Genomic DNA, 12,333 nt, shown 5'->3' on the forward strand with positions numbered 1-12,333 from the left:
GGAGCATCGCTTCAAGGAGGTGCCGAGGGATGCAGCAGCCGAACGGGTGAGCGCGTGTGGATTTGGAGTGGGGACTTTTGTCCTTTCCCTTTTCAATCTCATCTTGCTAGTCCCTCCCCGGTTCTCCAGGAACAAAAATGCAGCTTTTGAGGACAAAAGAAATTAAGGAGAGAGAAGCAGCTACTCTCCTAATATTGTCTGAGTTTGAACTGGGGGGGATCCGCCTTCACTTGCCGTTTTACGGGTGTTGATTGAAAGAAAACCTGTCTTTTCCAGGCTGTTAGGGGTATCCCAGGGGTGACAGGGAATCCCTGTGTTCCATTTGAACGGGAATGGGCACAGTATTGTTGTCATATTATGGGTTTTGCTGGAATCCATAAAGTTAAAGGGTTTTGAGAAAATGGTAAAAAAGAAGGCCCCAAAAAGCTAGCAAAGACAGAGAACTGCCAAGATAGCAGAATGAGTTTTAGGCTGCAGCTTAGACATGAGAAATAGAACAATAAGCCTATGTGGTTTGTCCTTTTTGGTTGCAACAAATTTACTTAATGTATATTTTAGAAGGCTTACGTGAATATGTTAGTTAGTTAGCCACTGTGTTAGAAAATATGCCACTATTGTTTTAACCAAAGCTATGTATTCTCCATGTAATTGGGTAGAAGTAATGTGAATATGCTTTTGCTCTATGTGTGATTGGCTGAAACTTGGGAAGATTTTGCTTTATGCTGTGTTGTAACATTATGTTTCTTTGGCATTCTGTTTAAATCAGTGAGCTGTTCACATCGAGTGTCTCCATTGTTAAGTGTTGAGACTGATGTTGAAATAAACCAGCTCAAGACACTGATTTTTGAGTGGCCCGTCCTGTTCGAGTCTGTAAATAGTTGCCAGTGGCAGGTTTGATTTGAAGGCAGCCAGCCCATTTTCATCATCCTAAGGTTTAAATGGAGGGGACAGCGCTGGTGTCCCTCCTTTTCAAGGGTTTGAATTGAGGTCAAAATCCCCCTTTCCACATGGCTTGAAGGATTTCATTGGAGGAAAGCCCCTTCTTTTTTGCTCTCCTAGGGGATGAACTTGAAGGGGAGAACACATTTCTTTGCCCTTGTTGAAGCAAGGTGAGCCCCGCCCGCGGTGTCAGTTTCGGGGTTCAGTTGCGGGAAGCTGCAGCTCTGGCAGTGTTTGCAGGGCTGCAATCGGGCTGTGCTGCTGCATTTGAGGGCGCTTCTTGTGCCCGTGGCCTGGCCTGGAACGTTCCCGCTCAGGAGCCCTCCTGGCACGGCCCGGGCAGTTGCCGAGGCACATGGGGAATTTGGTGCGGCCTGGCTCTAGTGAATTTGTGATCAGTGGTGTGCGTGTGTCTGTGTGTGTGAGCATATCAGAGTTTTTGCTGTAACAAGCACAGCCTTTTGCAAGGCAGTAAAGTGAGTGTCAGTAGAAGCAATGCTTTAATTAGATTGTGCAAGAAGAGAACTAAAATAGACTGAGATTTTGTAAAATAGAGTTTAGATAGAAGAGATGAATGAATTTATGGGACTTCAGTGGGTAATACAGTAAGTTTAGACTGAGAACAACCCACCATAGAGGTTAAGTAATAAACGCCAAAGTGATAAACGGAATAGACTGCAGGCAATTCCTGGGAGTTTTTGGTGCATTGAGAGGCTGGCACCTTATGTGCAAGAGTTTGTGAGAGGCACTAGTATTGCTGTACTGTGTCTTAAGCGTACATTAAAGGTTCCTGATGAAGCCAATTCAGAACCTGAGATCTTAAAGCTTATGTGTGAACAATCACATCTGATACCTGCCACCTGGAGATCTGTGTGTGAGGAAAAACTGAGAAAAGACACTGTGAGGCTTGGAGGGAAACAAGATAGCATAAGGAGAAGGAGATAATGAGAACTAACCAGAGCAAAGAGGTTCCTGAACCAGCCCCTTTTGGGAGGGGCTGACTGGGACAAGGCTGTCAGTAGGGGCAGCTCAGAAAATAAAAATATTTATAATACCTCATTGCAGTTAAAGCTGTTTTAAAATGGAAAGGTAAATGGGATAAGGTCCCGTATGCTGATGTGGTTTTTTTGGTTTAAGAAATCACCCAGAATGGTGGACTAACTGTGGGGTCAGAGCTCCCTCTGACCTACTGGTGTAGCTCTTGAACAAAAAAAAAAGAAAAAAACAAAGCAAAGAGAAGGCAAATCAAACATGTTGTTCAGTATGCAGCATAAGATAGCAATGTATGAAGCCAGACAAAGATTATCATGCTGAAATGCAAAGCGATTACAGTTTGCAAAATGAGTACATATGATTTGTTGAAGGCTCCTCCTGAGGTAAGGGAGGAAGGATAAGAATGACCTCCCCAAAAGGGAAGAGGACTCAGGCTCCAAAGGTATACCCATTCGCACCCATCCCCCTCCTGGCAGTCCGATTTCATCCAGAACTAGGAGGTAACAGACCCCTCTGCAAGAGGCAGTGAGATCAGAAGAAAGAAAAGGGTGGAATTTTAGTTGATACAGGGGCCATATATTCAGTTTTAAATAAAGCTTTAGTACCTGTGGAGAATGTTTATGTTGTAGTGTGGGGAACAACTGGCCAGTCTGAGAAGGCATACTTTTGCAAACCTTTAAAGTAACATGTGTACTTAGAAGCTTTTGTATATGCTCAATTCGCTAAACAATTTCAAATGAGTAGGTTACTCTGGAGGCAAATGATATAAAGATGTTAGGCTTAACATTAACAGCCATTGAAATTAAGAAAGGCATTAGGAAAGAGATATTAGAATAAGTAAATAAGTATTTTTGGGGGCATGGTCCTCTACTGTACCAGGGAGAGTGAAAAATGCCCTCCCATGGTAATCAGGCTTAAGGAAGGAACACAACCAGTAAGAATTAAGCAGTACCCCCTCAAAAGAAGATAGGAAAGAAATCAGTCCAATAATTGATAGTACTGGATTGAGGGCTGTCAATAAGATAACAAAGAATTTATACCCTGTGGTAGCAAATCCATATACTTTACTAACTTGTTTAACACCTGAGTTAACCTGGTTTACTGTTTTAGACCTGAGAGATGCCTTCTTTTGCCTCCCCATCCACGAAGCCAGCCAGAAAATTTTTGCGTTCGAGTGAGAAAGCCCTAGAAGCAGTGCAAAACACAGCTCACATGGTCCATGGGCCTGAAGGCTTCAAAAATTCCCCCACTCTGACTGGAGAACAACTCACAAAGATCCAGAGTCCTGGTAAGCTCCAAAAGAAGAAGGGAGGCTGTTGCAGTACACGGATTATCTTATAGTAGCCACTCGGAGGAAGGAAGCACGCGTGGCCTAGACGGTAAGCCTTTCAAATTTCCTAGGACTCCAAGGATACAGAGTATCAAAGAAAAAGGCACAGGTAGCGAAACAGACAGTAATCTACCTGGGGTACGGAGCGAGTGCCGAGCAGCGGACTTTAGGGCAGGGAAGCCATAAGCCAAACCCCAAAAGCCCAGACAACGAAGGAACTCCAAACCTTCTTAGGCACGGCAAGGTAGTGCCAGCTGTGAGTTTATAATTATAGACTGCTCGTCAGACCCCTCTATGCTCTTATTGCCACTGGAAACAGAGATCTCCAGTGGACAAAAGAAGCCACACGGGCCTTTCACCAGCTAAAGAGTGCTCTCATGTCAGCTCCAGCTTTGAGACTTCCAGATGTAAGTACACCATTCTTTCTATTTTCCCATGAAAGATAAGGAATTGCCCTGGGAATACTGGCTCAGGACTTGGGTCCATACCAGAGGGCAGTTGCTTACTTCTCTAAGCAACTAGATGCAACAGCAAAGGGATGGCCAGGTTGCCTCAGGCCGTAGCAGCAGTCGTGCTGAGTATTTAAGAGGCACGCAAGTTTACCCTGGGACAAAAATGACCGCGCTAGTGTCCCACACAGTGTCCGCAGTACTGGCAGTAAAGGGCAGCCACTGGTTCTCACCACAGAAGTTCCTGAAATACCAGGCCATCATGGTAGAGCAAGGTGATGTAGAGATAGTAGTGACTGATATTGTCAACCCAGCCAGCTTCTTCTCTCAGTGGAATCAAGGAGAAGCAGTACAGCACGATTGCCTAGAGACCACTGAAGCTACTTACTCCAGCAACTCAGACTTGAAAGACGCTCCTCTGGACGATGCAGAGACCTAGTTCACTCACGGGAGCAGCTACGTTGCCAGTGGAAAGCTACATGCTAAGTACACGGTGACTACCTGCAGAGAGGTAATAAAGTAATAGAGTCTGGACCCTTACCGACAAGTGCCACTGCACAGAAGGGCGAGATAAATGCCCTGACCCATGCCTTAGAAATAGAAAAGGAAAAGAAAATAAACATCTATACAGACTCGAGGTATGCATTCAGAGCTGTGCACGCACATGGAGCCATCTGGAAGGAGAGGGGACCGCTAACCTCACGAGGAAAGAAGAGACAATCCGGCTGGTGGAAGCGGTTCAGCTGCCTGAAAAGGCATATTAAGGCACACCAGAGAGTGAGCTCAGAGGAAAGGAAATTGGAGGACGGAAATGAGCTGGTGGATGGAGAGGCAAAGAAAGCAAAAGGTGAGGTAATTATGGACAGATTTTCCTCGAAGGTAAGCCAGAATATAATAATACTAATCAAAAGAGACATGCAACCACAAGGGGTGGACTACCATTGAAAGAGAGCTGGTAATCCCTTCCCATTTTTGTGGTCACTAGCGAAGGAGGAGCACTAGAAAACACACCAGGGCCTAACTAGTTAAAAGCTTTTATAAAGTGTGGCTCCTTTCCCAGAATGACCAAGGCTGCCAGTGATACAGAGTGCATTGAAATGAAGTGTTGACTTTTAAGTAGTAGTTTCCACAGGCTTTCTAGAACACGTATCTGATTGAAAGAATCGTTGCCAGGAATTTATATGCCACTGTTACTCAGGTAAACCGACAGCGTGATCCTCGCCTCCAGACTAACCCCAGAAATACCCCCAGGCCTAAACTCGGTCAGACCGGGAGAGACCACAGGCCGGACAGCAGCAGCAAATTGACTTTTCAGAACTCCCAAGGAAAGGGGGGTATCGGTATTTATTGGTATTAACAGATACATTTTCAGGGTGGCCAGAGGCATTCCCCACCAGAACTGTCAAAGCTCAAGAGGTGACCAGGGTATTATTACAAGAAATAATACCACGCTTCAGAGTTCCAGCCACAATATCCTCAGATAGAGGATCACATTTCTTTTCCAAAGTAGCGCAACAGATTAGTAGCCACCTGGGCATAGATTGGGAACTTCACACTCCATACTGCCCCCGGTAAAACAGCCAGGTAGAGAAAATGAATCATTTGATTAAGCAGCCGATTGTAAGACTGGGGCAGGAAGTTAATCTACCCTGGCCCCAAGATCTTCCACCGACACTATTGCAAATTCGAACTAAACCTCGGGCTAAAGGAAAGCTGAGTCCTTTTGAAATGCTTTATGGAAGACCATATGGAATACAAAAGGGAATGTCCACCCACACTGGGGAGATAACACTGGCCACCTACACAGTGGCTTTAAGCAAACAGCTTAGAGAAATTGAGAAACACGCGGCTGGAACTCGGAGCAGAGAGCTAGATAGACCAGTACATAACATACAGTCTGGAGATTATGTATATGTTAAGCCTCTTGCAGAAAACATTTTGGAACCACAGTGGGAGGGACCCTTCCAAGTGCTTCTCACCACCTTCACCACAATCAAGATCAAAGAGCAGAATGCCTAGATCCATCACTCTCGAGTGAAGAAGGCCCCAGGAGCCCCTCAGAGAGTGACATCAGGAGACAATGAACTGAGATTAAGCTTACTCGGACAAAATGAGTATATTGTGGCCAGGGGTAGTTTGTAATTTCATTTACAGAATTGTTTTGTATATAATTATAACCGGAGTCTTAGAATTAGAGAGTACCTCTATCCAAAGCAATGCTGAATGGCCTTGGTCCCAGGCTTTTAATCAGTATACTAGATCCATGGGAGAACTTGCTGAGATAAAAGATCTAAACCTATCTACTGTAGTAATTCATGAAGATCAGGTATATGAGGAGCAGGAGCGGCAGGAACGAGAACTGTGGACACTTCAAGAGATCAGGAGAGAAGAAATCAAAGTAGGGTGCTGGGTGGTCAATGGGATGGCTTATGAGAGACCAGATGCAATTAGTGTCTCAACCTCTCCCGTATACAGGCACCAGGAAGTTTGCGATAGCCTAAGCGAATCAGACCGTTGGTGTAATTTCACCTTGATACAGCCTGTAGAAGTGACCTGCCTTTAGGCTCAGGATGCTATCAGGCTCTCATTTAAGTTTAAAATAGACACTGCACTTTATTGTTGCAGTGTTGTATAAGCAGGACCTTATACAACCCACACTACTAATCAAATAGTTCAGACGCAACCCAAACATGAATCTGAAGCGTATGAAATAGGCCCTTACGTAGTGAGAAATGAGGGCGAAGAACAACCGTTCTTCAATCCAGAATGGCCTCTCAAACGTGTTGAGTTGCTAATGCAAATGAACATCTCAAAAATTCAACCAGCCTGCTGCTCTTTCCTAAGAACATCCTTTAAGAGCTAGACAACATGGTTACAAAGATAAGTCTACCCCAAGAGCAGAATAAGAAAGGATCTAACTGAGATATTAAGGACAGGATTGAGATTTTTAAATTGAATTGATTCAGAAATACTGATGAATAAGCTGGCCACTACAGCAGGTAGCCTAGCAAAATTGAAGCAGCCTTTACAGCCATCTCTATTGGCATTAGGAACTAGCCAGTGGCAGATTTCAAAAGTCCTACCCAAGTGAGAAAAGGCCAGGTACCAAGACCACAAGTTAATAGAAGAAGCGCTTAGTACAGTTCAGGATAATGTGTCTTTAGCTTTCAGTTGTATACAAGCACTGTTATAGATGCAAGCAACAGCAGCTCTGATCATATGGGAAAGGGGTGAAGGTCATTTTCCAGCTGAAATTTGGAAAGTTGTCTGAGATAATGCCATTGATTTTGAAAAGAAGTTTCAATCCCTGTGGACTATGGTAAATTTCACTTATTATCCTGCTTCTAATGTGGCCACTGCCTTTGTGCTTACCATATGTAATGCCATTGTTTACGTTATCCATCCCGTCATTGCGCTAAGATTAAATCAGCGCTCTACCCTTTAGAACAAGTAAACTTAAAATCCTGCATTACTAGAGAACAGCTGGGATTCATTTGTTAAAGAAATACTATTAATGCCCAAGATGTGTGTCTAGACACTGAACAGAGTGTTTGCCACTTTGAAATTCATCCAGTCACTGACCAGAAAACTGTGCTCGTATATACCGATAAAGGTTGCGTGCGCCCGAGAACTGCTTGTGCCGCTGTAAAAATTGATAACAATGATGTTATTTTGTCTAGCAGAAATCATTTTAATTTTTGTCTTTGTAATTCGTTAAGATTATCGAGTGTGGTTTTCGTACTTGGCCCGAGTGACATCCCACCAGTTGATTAAAACCAATTACACAATGTATCACAGACTATCACTTACTCCTATTGGAATGGACCTTACATTGGTAAAACAATTAATTAAGTACCAAGACCTACTGGGGATCTTGAAGAAAAACCCAAGAAAGCGGAGAGAACTGTCCAACACGATACAAAAGGAAATAACCGGAATTCTGCAAAGAATAAAACAAAATGCAGATCATCACCGGTGGCATGTGATCTTTGGGTGGTCACCAACTGCAAATGGAATCTTTAATTAAAGTTGTGTCATCCCATTGTAGTTTTGTTAATATTAGTTAGAAGAAGTTTAAGATTATCCATTATACAGCTAATTTGGAATTAGAGAATGCTACAGCAAGTAGCTGCATTAACCTCCTTATCAAACGTACACGGTAAAGCACTAAAGTACACTTATTGTCATAGGAATTTGCATGAAGTAAAATAATTTACTTCTTCCTTTTAGGAAAGGGGGGAATGAGGCAGAGTGGAAATTTTCCAGGCTAGAAATCCATTTTGATTTAGGTCAAATGTACATTTTTGAGTTGAGTCTGTGCTTAGAAAACATAGCCATTTAGCCTGACTGCAAAGCCGAGGCTCAGAGAAACTACTTCAGAGAAGGACAGAGATAAAGGGTGGGGGAGACAGAAGGTGATAGAGAGAGACAGAGAGACTGCTGTGAGAGCAGGTCAACCTGACCAAGGAGTTCTTTCTGATAAAGAAAAACTAGCAGAAAATATCACGCAAAATTCATAAAAATTAATACGTACGAACCTATTGTGAAATTGTATGCATATGTATTTGAGAGGGGGATAAAAAGAGACCTGAAGTTCCCCGAGGTACGCATGTCATTTTAGGGGAACGATACTCATGTGCGTCCAGGGCTGTAATAAACATACAGGCTTTACAACTTTCACCAAAGTTGTGGAGTTTTGATTATCTCCGCAAAACACCGGCGTTCAGCAGCCTGTGCCCGCGAGCGGCCGGCAGGCTCCTGAAATTTCATATTGTGCAGGATGCCTCCGAGACCCAAGCTGCCACCTGTGCCAAGTCGAGCTGGTTTGAGAGTCCCAAGTGCCTCCTGCAATCTGCCATCAGGAACCTGGCCTGGTGAGTTTTGTTTACCTGGGAAAGGGGCAGCGTTGGTGTTCAGGGGGGCGGCCCCGAGCAGCCGGCTGGGTCCTGAAATTGCGCATTGCGCAGGATGCCTCCCAGACCCAAGCTGGTCCCAGTGCCCACTCGAGCTGCATTTAGAGGGCCAAGTGCCTCCTGCCATCTGCCATCATGAACCTGGCCTGGTGAGTTATGCTTACCTGTGTAAAGGGCTGACATTGGTGTTCATGGCCCAGGGGCCCTTAGTGGCCAGCAGACTCCTGAAATTCTGCATTGCGTAGGATGCCTCCCAGACCCGAGCTGGAATCTGTGCCAACTCAAGGTGGTTTTAGAGTCCCAAGTGCCTCCTGCAATCTGTCACCAGGAACCTGGCCCGGTGAGTTTTCTTCTTCTGGGAAAGGGCCAGCCTTGTCGTTCAGGGGCTGCGGTCCGGAGCAGCCGTCTGGCTCCGTAAATTCCGCATCGCACAGGATGCCTCCTAGACCCAAGCCGCCACCACCGCAAAGTCAGGCCAGTTTGACAGTGCCAAGCGTCTCTGCAATCTGCCACCAGGGACCTGGGATGGTGAGTTTTCCTATTCTAGGAAAGGGCTGGTGTTTTTTTCAGAAGGCCTGTGGCTGGAAGGGGCCTGCTGCCTGCTTAAATTCCGCACTGTGAAATATGCCTCCCAGACCCAAGCTGCCACCTGTGCCGAGTCGGGCTACTTTTAGAGGGCCAAATGCCTCCTGCAATCTGATATCAGGAACCTGGACTGCTGAGTTTTGTTTGCCAGGGAAAAGGGCCAGTGGGTTTTTTTGGGGCCTAAGGCCTCGAGTGGCCTTCTAGCCGCTGAAATTCCACATTGCGCAGGATGCCTCCGAGACTCAAGCTGCCACAGCCGCTAAGTCAGGCTGCGTAGACAGTGCCAAGCGCCTCCTGCAATCTGCCATCAGGAACCTGGCCCGGTGAGTTTCTTCTCTGAGAATATGCTGGCGTTGTTGTTTGGGGGCCTGCGGCCCGGAGCAGCCAGCTGCCTGCTGAAATTCGACATTGCACAGAATGCCTCCCAGACCCAAGCTGCCACCACTGCAAAGTCAGGCTGCATAGGCAGTGCCATGTGCCTCCTGCAAACTGACTTCAGGAACCTGGACTGGTAAGTTTTGTTTTCCAGGGAGAAGGGATGGAGTTATTGTTGGGGGGCCTGCAGGCCGGAGTGCCAGGCTGCCTGCTGAAAGTCTTCATTGCCAAATATGCCTCCCAGACCCAAGCTGGCACCAGTGCCAACTCCTGCTGCTTTGACAATGGCACGTGTCTCCTGCAATCTGCCATCAGGAACCTGGGCTGGTGAGTTACGCTTACCTGTTTAAAGGGCCGGCATTGGTGTTCAGGGCCAGGGGCCCTTAGCGGCCGGCTGGCTCCTGAAATTCCGCATTGTGCGGGATGCCTCCCAGACCCAAGCTGCCACCACCGCAAAGTCAGGCTGCTTTAACAGTACGAAGGGCCTCCTTCAAGTGGACCTTAGGACCCCAGGCTCGTGAGTGTTGTTTGCCAGGGAATTGGGCCAGCGTTTTTTTTCCAGGTGCCTCAGGCCCAGAGTGTCCAGCTGCCTGCTGAAATTCTGCATTGCACAGGATGCCTCCCGGACCTAAGCTGGCACCACTTGCAGCTCCAGCTGGTTTCAGTGTCTTAAGGTGTTCCTGCAATTTGCCATCAGGAACCTGGTCTGGTGAGTTTTGTTTTCCAGGGAAAAGGGCTGGCTTTGGTCTATGGGGGCTCGTGGTCCGGAGTGGCCGTCCGGCTCCTTAAATTCCACATTGTCTGCGAGATGTCTTGCAGACCCAAGCTGGCACCAGTGAAAACTTGGCCTGCGTTAACAGTTCCAAGTGCCACCTGAAACCAACACCAGGAACTGGGGCTGGTTAGTTTTGTTAACCTAGGAAAAGGGCCGGTGTTTTTGTTAAGGGCCCAGGCGCCACGAGCGGCCGGCCAGCTTCTGAAATTCTGCATTGCGCAGGATGCCTCTCAAGCCCATGCTGCCACCACTGCAAAATCAGGCTGCATAGTCAGTGCCAAGTGCCTCCTGCAATCTGCCATCAGGAACCTGGGCTGGTGAATTTTGTTTGCCAGGGAAAAGGGCCGGTGTTTGTGTTCACGGGCCTGTGGCCCGGAGCAGCCGGCTGCCTGGTGAAATTCTACTTTGCGAAATATGCCTCCCAGAGCCAAGCTGGCACCAGTGCCAACTCAAGGTACTTTGGTAGTGCCAAGTGCCTCCTGCAATCTGCCTTCAGGAACCTGGAGTAGTTAGTTTTGTTTGCCAGGGAAAAGGGCCAGCACTGGTATTCGGGGGCCTGTGGCCGGCTGCACGCTAAAAACTATGCATTGCGCCAAATATCTCCCAGACACAAGCTGCCACCATTGCAAAGTCAGGCTGCCTTGTGAGTCTTAAGTGCCTCCTGCAAACCTTCCCCAGCTGTCCCTCCTTGTTAAAGGTTTTGACTGAGGGAAAAATTTCTGTTTTTTTCATCGCTGGAGGGATTTAAATTGAGGAGAACCCTTCTTTTCACAATATTTTTGGAGAATAAATTAAAGGGCAGAATTGGTTTATTTGCCATTTTAGCAATTTCAGTGGACCTAACTGCCCTGGTTTCTCATTTTTACAGGTTCACTTGAAGGAAGCTCTGTCTTTTTCAGCATTTTTTAGGATTTAAATATTCATTTCTGGGCACTTCTTTCTGTGCCTTTGGACCAGCTATCTCAGAGAAGGGTGAGCCTGGCATGTACTTAACCCATACGCTGCCAAGGAGGTTTTTTTTCTTTTTCTTATTTTTGTTTCTAATGTAGATAGGCCTAATTAGGAGTCCCAAGGAGACTTAGACTATTTATATCATTAGCATTCTTCTCCACCCTACTTACTCACACTTGATGTTCTACTTAGTAATCACCAAGGAATAATTATGTGAGTTAACAGCAAATAACCCAATTTATCTAGCTATGTAACTTTAACACAAAGTTTTACGTCTTACCTGTTTTCTGTTCTTCTACTCTGAGTAGTTGCTGCAAAAAAGAAAGCACTGCTATTTTTCTGAAGAGCTTTCTTCTATAACAAGCCCTTTACTCCCCTTGAATTTGAGTCAGAGGAGCCAAACAGCTGCAGCTGCTCTGAGGGCTTTTATATTCGGTGGGATTAGCCCCCTCCCTTTTCCCAGGCATCATGGGAACGAGAGGCGGGCACCATCAGGGGTATATTAACCCCAGCTTTTGCTGAGGGGCTTCAGTCCCTTTCTGGGGTGTGCTGGGATAACAGCTCTCCTCTCATTTCAGTGAAGAGGCTCTTTCAGCTTATCTCAGCCTGTTTTCAGCAGGTGTTTCTGGGCATCCAAAGCAACAGAGGTTTGGAAGATACTGTTTTCTTCAGCATGGAATACAGGGAGTATTTAAGTTCATGATTTGGGATATTGCATTTAGGGGTGGTAAAATGCATTTGCAATTTCTGGTTTTGTTCTTATTTGGGTTTTGTTTTATTATTTTTAGGAGGAGTGCAGCTTTCAGAGATTCCAGGTTTTGCCAAGCACAGCACTTCTTTCAGCAGATTCATCATATCACAAGAGGAATCTGCCCAGTGTCAAAAATGATGTTTGAGATTGAGGCTTCAGATGAGTTGAGGGTTGTGACTAGGAGAGGGAGGGTGAGCAGGTATCCAGTTAGGAGTTATTGGGGGACAGGGGGGTTTGCAGACAGCAGGGTGAGAAAGGGTGTTTATTGGAGG

The sequence above is a fragment of the Agelaius tricolor genome, unplaced genomic scaffold (genome assembly GCF_023055355.1).
Source record: "Agelaius tricolor isolate 1412-34295 unplaced genomic scaffold, bAgeTri1.0.p SCAF_49, whole genome shotgun sequence".
In the NCBI taxonomy this organism is placed as follows: Eukaryota; Metazoa; Chordata; class Aves; order Passeriformes; family Icteridae; genus Agelaius; species Agelaius tricolor.